The sequence below is a fragment of the Berghia stephanieae genome, chromosome 6 (assembly GCF_034508935.2).
Source record: "Berghia stephanieae isolate SIO BIC M18660-M18661 chromosome 6, UCSD_Bste_1.3, whole genome shotgun sequence".
Lineage (NCBI taxonomy): Eukaryota > Metazoa > Mollusca > Gastropoda > Nudibranchia > Aeolidiidae > Berghia > Berghia stephanieae.
Genome location: NC_088365.1, coordinates 49271880 through 49283081, shown reverse-complemented (window position 1 = coordinate 49283081; position 11202 = coordinate 49271880). Strand labels below are relative to the sequence as shown.

At 32.9% G+C, this 11202-nt stretch overlaps 1 protein-coding gene across 6 annotated transcripts in view; it reads right to left on the bottom strand.

The window, feature by feature from the left end:
* The window catches only part of LOC144975184 (protein Wnt-5a-like), a 120032-nt gene extending 114190 nt beyond the window's left edge, over nt 1-5842 (bottom strand). The window contains exons 1-2 of one of the 6 annotated variants that reach the window (XR_013645879.1): nt 5573-5758; nt 1215-1779 (exon numbers count right to left, since the gene is read on the bottom strand). The gene's annotated coding sequence lies outside the window, so the exon portion shown is untranslated. Of the gene's footprint in view, nt 1-1214; nt 1780-5486 lie in introns of all 6 variants that reach the window. The other 5 variants (XR_013645878.1, XM_078918997.1, XM_078918996.1 and 2 more) reach the window with 5 other exon arrangements.
* Between the last annotated feature and the right edge of the window lie 5360 nt (nt 5843-11202).

Below are 11202 nucleotides of genomic sequence, written 5' to 3'. Positions count from 1 at the left end.
GGCGAGTGTCATACTACAAGAGTATATAGTCGCACACATCTGAAACCGTGACTATTGATCAACTCGACATAATAACGTTTTGAGGTGGTATGATACAAATGCGGGTATGTGGTCTTGAGGTATGACACTCGCTTTCGAATCAGAAGGTCCTGGGTTCGTTCGAGCCCCGCTCGACGCACAGTTGAGTCTCTTGGAAAAGGCTCTTTACTCACAGCAACTCATCGTATTCGGGTGTAAAATGAGTAAAATGAGTTGGGGGGGAGGGGGGTGCAGAATGATAGTTGTCGACGTATAGATAGTTCGAAGATGACGTCACTCAGGCCTTTGTTATTGTTTTTGCCATCCGCGTTTGTGAGTTGTTCTCACTAAACTGTCTTAACCAGACTATAAAAGTTCGTGGTTACACAGAGTTTGTGTGTTGGTCCGTTATACTTCCGGATGGCAATGTTGTGAACTCCTTGGCCAAGCGCATTCTATCTATAGATAGTTTGCGCTTGGCTTAGAAACTCATAACATTGCCATCCGGAAGTATAACTGGCCAACACACAAAACTGTGTGTAACCATGATCATAATTTATAGTCTGGACAATACAGTTTAGTGAGAATTACTCATAAACGTGGATGACAAAAAAACAATAACAAAGACGTCAACTTCATTCAATCTATAGGCTACTTCTTTACAGTTCTGATAACCCAACTAGTTATGGTGTTGTGATGAAAATGGTCTCAAACACAAAATATATTGTCCGTTGCAACAATGGTATACCAAGCAAATATTGGAGTTCGCTTACGAGGCCTGCTAGCATTATATTATGTGGTCGTAGACAGCAGAGGTCGTCCTTGCTCCAAAAATCAAATTGTGAATTTTAAAAGTTTGAGGAAAAGATATGGAGAGAGATGTGTGTGTGTGTGAGAGAGAGAGAGAGAGAGAGAGAGAGAGAGAGAGAGAGAAAAAGAGAGAGAGAGAGAGAGAGAGAGAAAGAGGGAGAGATAAAAAGAAAGAGAGAGAAAGAAAGAAAGAAAGAAAGAAAGAGAGAGAGAGAGAGAGAGAGAGAGAGAGAGATATTTAAAACACACAATCGAACAAATCTTTAAAAAAGTAAGAAAAGAAAGAAAACAGAAATTAATAGAAGCAGATTTAAAAAAAAAATAATGAGACAAAAAATGAGATTTTTTTACAAAGTCCAGAGTTTCAAAAATGGACAGATTCTTACCTTATCAGTTCTCTCAAAAAGTGGCGAAAATGTCTCCGATAATAATCCATTGAGTTTATCCGTTCTTCATGACGAATAATATTGAGATTTGAACTAAGAACGTTCACCAAAAAAAAAAATTCAAACTCCCACAAAATTAATATTAACTAAATGGAAATTACTGTAATAATCCTCGTATAACGGTGAGATTAAATTCGAAAATCCTATTCACGTCATTAAATTCATTTTACGCCGATCCCAAAAATCCGAAAAATTTGAATCCTCTAAGTAAAAGGAAACCACAATATTTAAAGAAATTACTTCTAAATATTATTATTAAAATCCTGAACGGACTTTCAAATTTTATTTACCTCTTTCTAAATGACGAACAGAACAAAAAAAATAATCCGATCACTTCTCCTCTAAAGACGAACTGACTGTGTACACAGCTATGAGTTTAATTTTATCCATGTATTTTAGAATCCAGAATCTTTATTAATAAGACGTTCCGTAGACAGACTGATGGTGTGTTGTTGTTATCCCTTGGTTCTGTGTTAAAGATGACACGCAGATGCTTATCTTATGCCTGTTATGAACGAGGAATGGAAGAAAAAAATTTTTTTCTTTTTAATTCGTGAATAAAAAATAAAGAATTTTTAAAAATTAAACTAATACAAAATAAAACAAAAACAGAATATGAAGAAAAAACAGATACAAATACCATGACAAATCATAAAATACAATAGTGATAATACAGTAATTTTTTTTTCTTTCAAAGGACAACAGCAATGATGATATTAATGTGTTGACGTGATGATGATAATGAAGATTATGATGATGATGGTGATGATGATCATGATGATGATGGTAATAGTAATGATGATGGTAATAGTAATAATGATAATAATGATAATATTGATAATAATGATAATACTAACTATTATTATCATCATCATCATTATAATAATAATTATTATTATATTATTATATTATTATTATTATTATCAGTATCAATTATTATTATTATTATTATTATTATTATTGTGTTATTATCATCATCATCATAATTATCATCATTAAGAGGAGAGAGAAGTAGAAGAAGAAGTAGAAGCAGAAGTAGAAGCAGAAGAAGAAGAAGAAGAAGAAGAAGAAGAAGAAGAAGAAGAAGAAGAAGAAGAAGAAGAAGAAGAAGAAGAAGAAGAAGAAGAAGAAGAAGAAGATTAGCTGCCCACTTGAACTTTTAAAAAATTGTAGTTTTCAAGGGAAAAAAATCGGAAGGTCCTGGGTTCGAGCCTCGCTCGGCGCACAGTTGAGTCTTTGGAGAGGGCTCTTTACTCACATTCTCTCACCGGACTCAGGTGTAAAATGAGTACCTGTCCGTTAATAGCGTTGTCTCAGTCCGAAAATTTTGTAACATCGCCCCACCAGCATCGTCATGTCCCGTCTTAAATATGAAATGTTGCTGTTTGCCAGTGACCCCATGTAAGGCGCTTTAAGCACGTTTAGTGGATATTGCGTTATATACAAAGCTCAATCTATTATTATTATTATTATTATTATCTATTATATTATTATTATTATTATTATTATTATTATTTTTATTATTATTATTATTATTATTATTATTATTGATAATATTAGTATCAAAATTGTTTTTATTATTATTATTATTATTATTATTATTATTATTAATTATTATTATTATTATTATTATTATTATTATTATTATTATTTTATTATTATTATTATTATTATTATTATTATTATTATTATTATTATTATTATTATTATTATTATTATTATTATTATTTATTATTATTATTATTTATTATTATTATTATTATTATTATTATTATTTATTATTTTTATTTATTATTATTATATATTATTATTATTATATCATTATTATTATTATTATTATCATCATCATCATCATCATCATCATCATCATCATCATCATCATCATCATTATTATTATAGTTTAAGTGAGAAGTAAGCGAGACGGGAAATAAAAGGAGAGAAAAAACTTGAAGAGACTCCTTGACGTTTGACACATTGGCACTAATTTCCTCTGTAAACTCAATTCTATTTTAGTCTAGCTCCATCTCTATTTCATTATAGAAAAACGTACAAGAGAACCACATTTGCCATTTGCTGGGAAAATTGGTTTTGGCGTTTCGGGGTGTTTGTTGTTGCTGTTATTGTTGATCTTCATTCTTTTTTTTTTAATTGCTACTTTTCCTACTTTATCATTATCATTATTTTTAGCATGATCATCATCGTCGTCGTCATCATCATCATCATCATCGTTATCATCATCATCATCATCATCATCATCATCATCATCATCATCTTCATCATCATGCATCAAACAATCTTCTTCTTCTTCTTCTTCTTCTTCTTCTTCTTCTTCTTCTTCTTCTTCTTCTTCTTCTTCTTCTTCTTCTTCTTCTTCTTCTTCTTCTTCTTCTTCTTCTTCCTCCTCTACTGTGTCGTCATCGTTTACATCATTTTCTTATTCTACCACTGCTACTAATACTACTTCTACTACTATTTCTACTACTACTACTACTACTACTACTACTACTACTACTACTACTACTACTACTACTACTACTACTACTACTACTACCACCACCACCACCAAAAACAACAACAACACTACTACAACTACTACTACACCTACTGGTATAAAAAGTAATACAACTACTACTACAGCAACTACTACTACGGCTAAAAACACTCATTTGTTTTTCTTCTTCTCTATCGTTAAAAGTCTAAATTTAAATTTTTAAATATACACATTCAATTTATCACACAATTTAAAAAATATATTTTTCAATAACAAAGTACGACAAGTTTAAAAATCAATTAAAATTGTATTACATTAAATTTGTCAACTAACAATATTTTATCAAAGAGAAAATATTTTGCCATTCATAAAAAAAATACAAATAAGAATGATCCTTGTGAGTTTATTATTTGCTTATGGATAATTGAAATTTCTGTTTGTTCTTCATATTATGAAAAAATAATAATATAAAAAATAAAAGCTTTGGTAATATTTATGGCCTCGAGAACAAGAAAGCTCAATCATGTATAGTTTGTACACTTCGTTATTGTGTTTGGTATGCGAATGGAAATCCCAATCTATCGAATAAAAGCGACAAAAAAATTCTTTTGAAAGATATGAAAGATTTTTTTTTTCTGACATGAATATTGAAATATCTACAATTCACCTCGGTTTGCCGTTAAGCAAATATTATCTTACAATCAAATGTTAGAAAAGTTTGTGTACAAGTTTCAACGAGTAACAGTTACTAGATAGATAGATGTTTTAAACCAAATCTCAATCAAACAACAAAGTATAAAATCCGACGTCAATATATATATATATATACATATCTATGCAGGTCAGTCATCCGAACTCACTTACGGGCCTAGATAGTTTAACATTGTTGTAATGGACACTATTTTGCGTTTTTTGTTTTTTTTGTTTTTTTTTATTTATTAGATTTCCATTATAACAATGAGCCCATAAATATTTGGGCTATCAAACCTGCCAATAAATGCACGTCGATAAAATCCAAACATGGGCATGCCCGACAACCAGAAATTCAATCAATTATTCCAAAAGAAACCGATAGAGTTTTCATAATACAAAATAAATTAACAACGTAAACTAAATAGTCCATAGAAATATTAAATTTTTAGTCCTTAATATGCCTGCTCTATAAATATTCTAAACCACCAAACAAAGATCCACATAATATTTTGTTGTTTTTTTTATCTTTATTTTTTAAGTCGTATTTAATGTTGAAGTATTTTCATAGCATTATCATCCATTGGAATAAATTAATTGTACAATATTTCAGTGATATTTTATCGATTAAATAAGAGTACCAAAAAAAAAACAAAAGAAAAATTAGGAGAAATAATAGATTAACAATTTCAAATCGATATTTGCAATTTATCAACAAAATAAAAGAGAAAGAAGAAAAAAATAAGAAAAATAAAAATTTTAAAAAAAAGAAAGAGAGAAAGAAAAAAGTGTAAAAATTCCCAATTGCAAAATTTAATCCATTGACGAATTGTTAACAAATAACTAAAGGTTTGTTTGTTTTTGTTTGTTTTTTGTTTTTGTTTTTTGTCTTTCCGACATAGAGACTCACTCATGTTTTTAAAAAAAAATTATCACGAAAATAAACATTATTATGATAATCTATTACAAAATATTCTTTTAAAGTCATCAATATTATGAATATTATAATATAATAATAATATATGTGTCACCATAATAACAATACAATCCATTGTCCACTGCCCTCTACACCAAATCAAATACAACGACTAAATCCTCAACATCGATGACAACCGACCACAAATCACCACTATGCGTTCGTTTCCTTCCTGCGCGACTTGAGAAATATATGTTGTTGTTTTTTTCTTCTTCTTCTTCTTCCTCTTCTTCTTCTTCTATCTACTTCTACTACTTCTAACTTCTTTTCCTCAATCACAATAAATCGACAAGCGATGTATGGGCGATTGAGGCCTCCTGTCTGTCTATCTACTTTACAGTCGGCGGGCAAGCGTCGTTGTCGTCGCCTCCTTCGTCGGTCGTCGTCCCGTGCGCGCGCCGAAAACTCAGTGGTTCATCGCGTCAGTCAAGTCAGTCAGTCAGCCAAAGCAAGTAAGGGACTGACTAGAGGCAGCAGCAGTAAGCAGCAGAGGAATGGGGCGCAGCGGCAACGGCAGTGTGAGCGCGGCCTACTGGTAGTTGTAGTAGTAGTTGTAGTTGTTGTAGATAGTGGTGGTGGCCGTTGAAGCAATCAAGTCGTTTTCCGTCGTCAAGTGGTTAAATTATTATCAGGAAATCGAGCCGTCCCTCAACCCAATCAAGCCCATTCTGTGGTACAATGAGAAAACGCCTTTTTCATTTGGCAAAATGATAATAACGATATACTAGAGCATTTATATAGCGCAGCATCCAGAAAACGTGCTCAAAGCGCTTTACAAGTGGTCCTTAGCCAACAGCCTAATCATTTGGAGCAACATACTCTAACGTGCTCAACGCGCTTTACAAGGGGTCCTCAACCAACAGCACATTCATATTGAGCAATATATACTAAACGAGCTCAAAGCGTTTTACAAGGGGTCTTCAGCCAACAGCAAAATTTAACATGTAGGACGAAACATGACGCCTATGAGGCGACTTAGTACATTTTTTTTTTCAATACACAGACAACGCTGTTTACGGCCATGTTACTCATTTTACACCCAAGTACGTTGAGAGAACGCCAGTAAAGAGCCTTTTCCAATGACTCAACTATACGCCGCTCGCTCAGAGCAGGACTCGAAACCTGGATCTTTTCTTCCGGTCCGAAGGCAGCAGGCGTCAGTCGTCATACCACTCACTAGGCCACATAATAATATAACCGCACGTATTGTCTGTCAGAGGCGGCGCGGTGGGGAAGCAGTTTTTAAGTTATTAGACAGATTGCGCATCAGGGCGCTAACGGGGCCGATTAGAGATAGACGACGATTGGGATTGTTTGGAAGCTTTAACCCTTTGCCCACTAGTCATTATGACATCCGAAATGCTATCGCCTTCTACATCTACGCCAGAACAGAAATAGAGGGTGGAGCCTACCATGATATAACATTTTATGGAGCCCTAATTTCGTCATATCAGTTCTGTCCACTGACAGGTGGGTGGATATCGCTTTCCAGAACTTGTGTCCTTATATGAAATTCTGAGTTTTTGACCAATCAACGATTGCTCTTTTGATAGCTCGCTTGTCAAAATGAGTCAGCTCAACCCTTGATCAATGTACAGGCATCACAGGCGGTATATGTTGTGTAACCTCAAAGACCACGATTGACCGAAAGCGATGAATGGAAGCCCTACTGTGGCGTGGAGAACGAGGTCTTGTATGTATAGTTACGTCATATCTCAACGCTCGTGAATTCTTAGTACGGCTGGACTCACAATCAAAACACGAAATATGTGTTTTAAACTCTTGCATCAATCGAGTTGCATCAGTGCGTTCGTCTCATTGAGAAATGAAAAACGATATATAAATCAAGAACATCGACCGGAAAACAAGGAAATTATCATAAAATTATAAAATTTGAGAAAGCTGTTTTCAAAATCAAATCTATTACAAAAAAGGTTATTTCTAGACCGATTTTTATGAGACAAAGACAATTTTTCTCCACTTTTCAAGCTGATTCCAACAATGAGGTTTTCAAATTTATCGCGATAAGATTATTTGTCATTATTTTTTTTAATACCCAATTGACTGCTCAGGAAATGAATACGTAATCCTTGGCGGCTAGCGAGTAGGTGTTAAATTTTGCTTACCCTTTCCCACGTAGACGCACATACACACACACACACACACACACACACCGACTTATCGTCGTCTAGCATCCTATCGTTCGGCTCGACGATTAAAAGCGGTTCGTATCGTCGCTAAAATAATTACAAAATACATATATTTAAAATATATTTATAGTAATGTGAATTAAATATTTTAATGCTCTAATATATGAAGAATGATCATTATTATGATTTATTACGGTGTGAATTGAATTAGACCTTTAAAACTGAAGTTTAATCTGACACCCTACTCGCTGTTATCATTCGAGTCTAAGTTGTAATAAGGCAACTTTGACCAGAAGTGAAAGACATACATTGTGTGTTCAGTCTGTGTGTGTGTGTGTGTGTTTGTGTGTGTGTGTGTGTGCGTCTGCGTGGGAAAGGGTAAGCAAAATTTAACACCTACTCGCTAGCCGCCAAGGATTACGTATTCATTTCCTGAGCAGTCAATTGGGTATTAAAAAAAATAATGACAAATAATCTTATTGCGATAAATTTGAAAACCTCATTGTTGGAATCAGCTTGAAAAGTGGAGAAAAAATGTCTTTGTCTCATAAAAATCGGTCTAGAAATAACCTTTTTTGTAATAGATTTGATTTTGAAAATAGCTTTCTCAAATTTTATAATTTTATGATAATTTCCTTATTTTCCGGTCGATGTTCTTGATTTATCGTTTTTTCTTGAATATCGTTTTTCATTTCTCAATGAGACGAAGGCACTGGTGTAACTCGATTGATTCAAGAGTTTAAAACACAGATTTCGAGTTTTGATTGTGAGTCCAGCCGTACTAAGAATTCACGAGCGTTGAGATATGACGTAACTATACATACAAGACCTCGATCTCCATGCCACAGTAGGGCTTCCATTCATCGCTTTCGGTCAACCGTGGTCTTTGAAGTTACACAACATATACCGCCTGTGATGCCTTTACATAAATCAAGGGCTGAGCTGACTCATGTTGACAAGCGAGCTATCAAAAGAGCAATCGTTGATTGGTCAAAAACTCAGGATTTCATATAAGGACATAAGTTCTTGAAAGCGATATCCACCCACCTGTCAGTGGACAGAACTGATATGATGAAATTAGGGATCCATAAAATGTTATATCATGGTAGGCTCCACCCTCTATTTCTATTCTGGCGTAGATGTAGAAGGCGATAGCATTTCGGATGTCATAATGACTAGTGGGCAAAGGGTTAAAGCTTCCAAACAATCCCAATCGTCGTCTATCTCTAACGGGACCCGTTGGCGCCCTGTCGCGCAAACTCAGTATTATGTCCACGAAGTGTCCGAGCAAACACAGCATCTGAATGGATTCCAAACACGACGTTGACGGTTAATCTGAGTGTCTGCTTATTCTGTCGCACAACGACAAAACCCCGTTTTAACTCATTCAATCCTGACACCGACTATATCCGTAGTTTGCCCGGGTTACTTCTACCCCATGCCTATTTATTACATTTTTCTGAGACAAATTATAAGCGTAGTATCAAAGCTAATGTTTTTAATTTTTATATGTTAATGGTAGTTGAATAAAAATATATATGTACATGCTCATTTTTAATGCATTCAGTTTCCAATTTTGAAAAGTAGCAAAATCACTCAATCCTAGAAATTTTTGCTATTTATCAAAACTGGGGAAAAATGTATTAAAAATGAACATGTGCATACTAGATGGTTTTATTCAATTATCTACCATTAACATGTAAAAATTAAAAACATTAGCTTTGATACTATCTACGCCTATAATTTGTCTCAGAAAAAATGTAAATCATAAATATGCATGGGGTAAAAGTAACCCCGGTCAACTACGGATATAGTCGGTGAGTGAGTTAACTCCATTATACTGGGTTTTGTCATTGTATTAAAGCAACACGACAGAACCCTGTATAACGAATTTCCATTGTTTTGGATGAATAAAGTATATTATTATTATTATTATCATTATTATTATTATTATTATTATTATTATTATTATTATTATTATTATTATTATTATTATTATTATTATTATTATTATTATTATTGTTATTATTATCATTATATTATTATTATTATTATTATTATTATTATTATTATTATTATTATTATTATTATTGTTATTATTATCATTACTATTATTATTATTATTATTATTATTATTATTATTATTATCATTATTATTATCATTATTATTATTATTATTATTATTATTATTATTATTATTATTATTATTGTTATAACAAGACACGCATGGAGTTTGGTCGTTGCGTCAGATGATAGAAACAACTACATACGGTGTTTTTAAGTTTGTTTGTTTTGTTTTTTTGTGGGGTTTTTTTTTTTTTTTTTTTTGTTTGTTTTGTTTTTTATTTTCAATTTTAAGATTTGACTTTCAAGATTTAGTGAGTAGATAGATGCGGGGTGTCATTCTGATCACCAATGATGTTTCAACTCTCAATTTGACCCAATTTCCAAGATACGGGGGTTTGTCGCTGTACGTGTACGGCAGCTGTTATTCCCCCCTGTCATCGAGCTGTGTCTGTATTTGTCTGTAATAATCACATGACCTGTCACGGAGGGTCCCCTTACCTGCTTCTCTATTTGTCTTTAATATTACTTGTAATAACCGGTCACCTAACCTGCTACGTTATTTGCGCTTTGTATTATAACCTGTCACAGCGGCCGCCCGCTTAACCTCTATCTCTATCTCTACTCGTCTACAATATTATTATTATTATTATTATTATTATTATTATTATTATTATTATTATTATTATTATTATTATTATTATTATTATTATTATTATTATTATCATTATTATTATTATTATTATTATTATTATTATTATTATTGTTATTATTATTATTATTATTATTATTATTATTATTATTATTATTATTATTATTATTATTATCCATCATAAGCGCTGGCCGCTGGTTTTTCTTTATTTATCATTACTGTCACGTGCTTTCAGGATCACGTTACATGGTGCTATATTTGTCGATAAAAACATTCCTTTAAAAAAAAAAAACATTCGCTTTATTGTGTCTCCAGGGTCTATTCCAAGAGAAGACTGGAATAACCTAGGCGTCAGCCGCAATGAAGACCGCAAATTGAGATAGGGCAGGGTGACTTGCTCAAGGCTACAGAACGCAGTGGCGAGTGATCGAACTCGGTAATACGAGTATAATAATAAATACTATCATTTCGAAAGGCAACATAAAATAATCTGCAATTCACAATACATACAACCGGTGGAATAAGACGAAACACCCTTTTTTCATTATATATATATATATATATATATATATATATATATATATATATATATATATATATATATATCCTTTCTTTTAAAAAATAGACTCAACAGACTCGAAACTGAGGCTGAGCGAGTAGGACTATGCTGTAATGCTAAGAAGACAGTGTTCCAAACCTACAACCAAGAAAGGCCAATTAGCATACAGGCAAAGAATGGAGAATGGCTGAAGGAAGTTGACAACTTCAAGTACCTAGGAGGTTGGACCCAAAGCAGTTCCTCTGATATTTCTGTCAGAAAAGCATTGGCTTGGAGAGCCTGTCACAGACTCAGGAAAATCTGGAGTTCAAACCTACAGAGGGAAATAAAGAAGAGACTGTTCCTG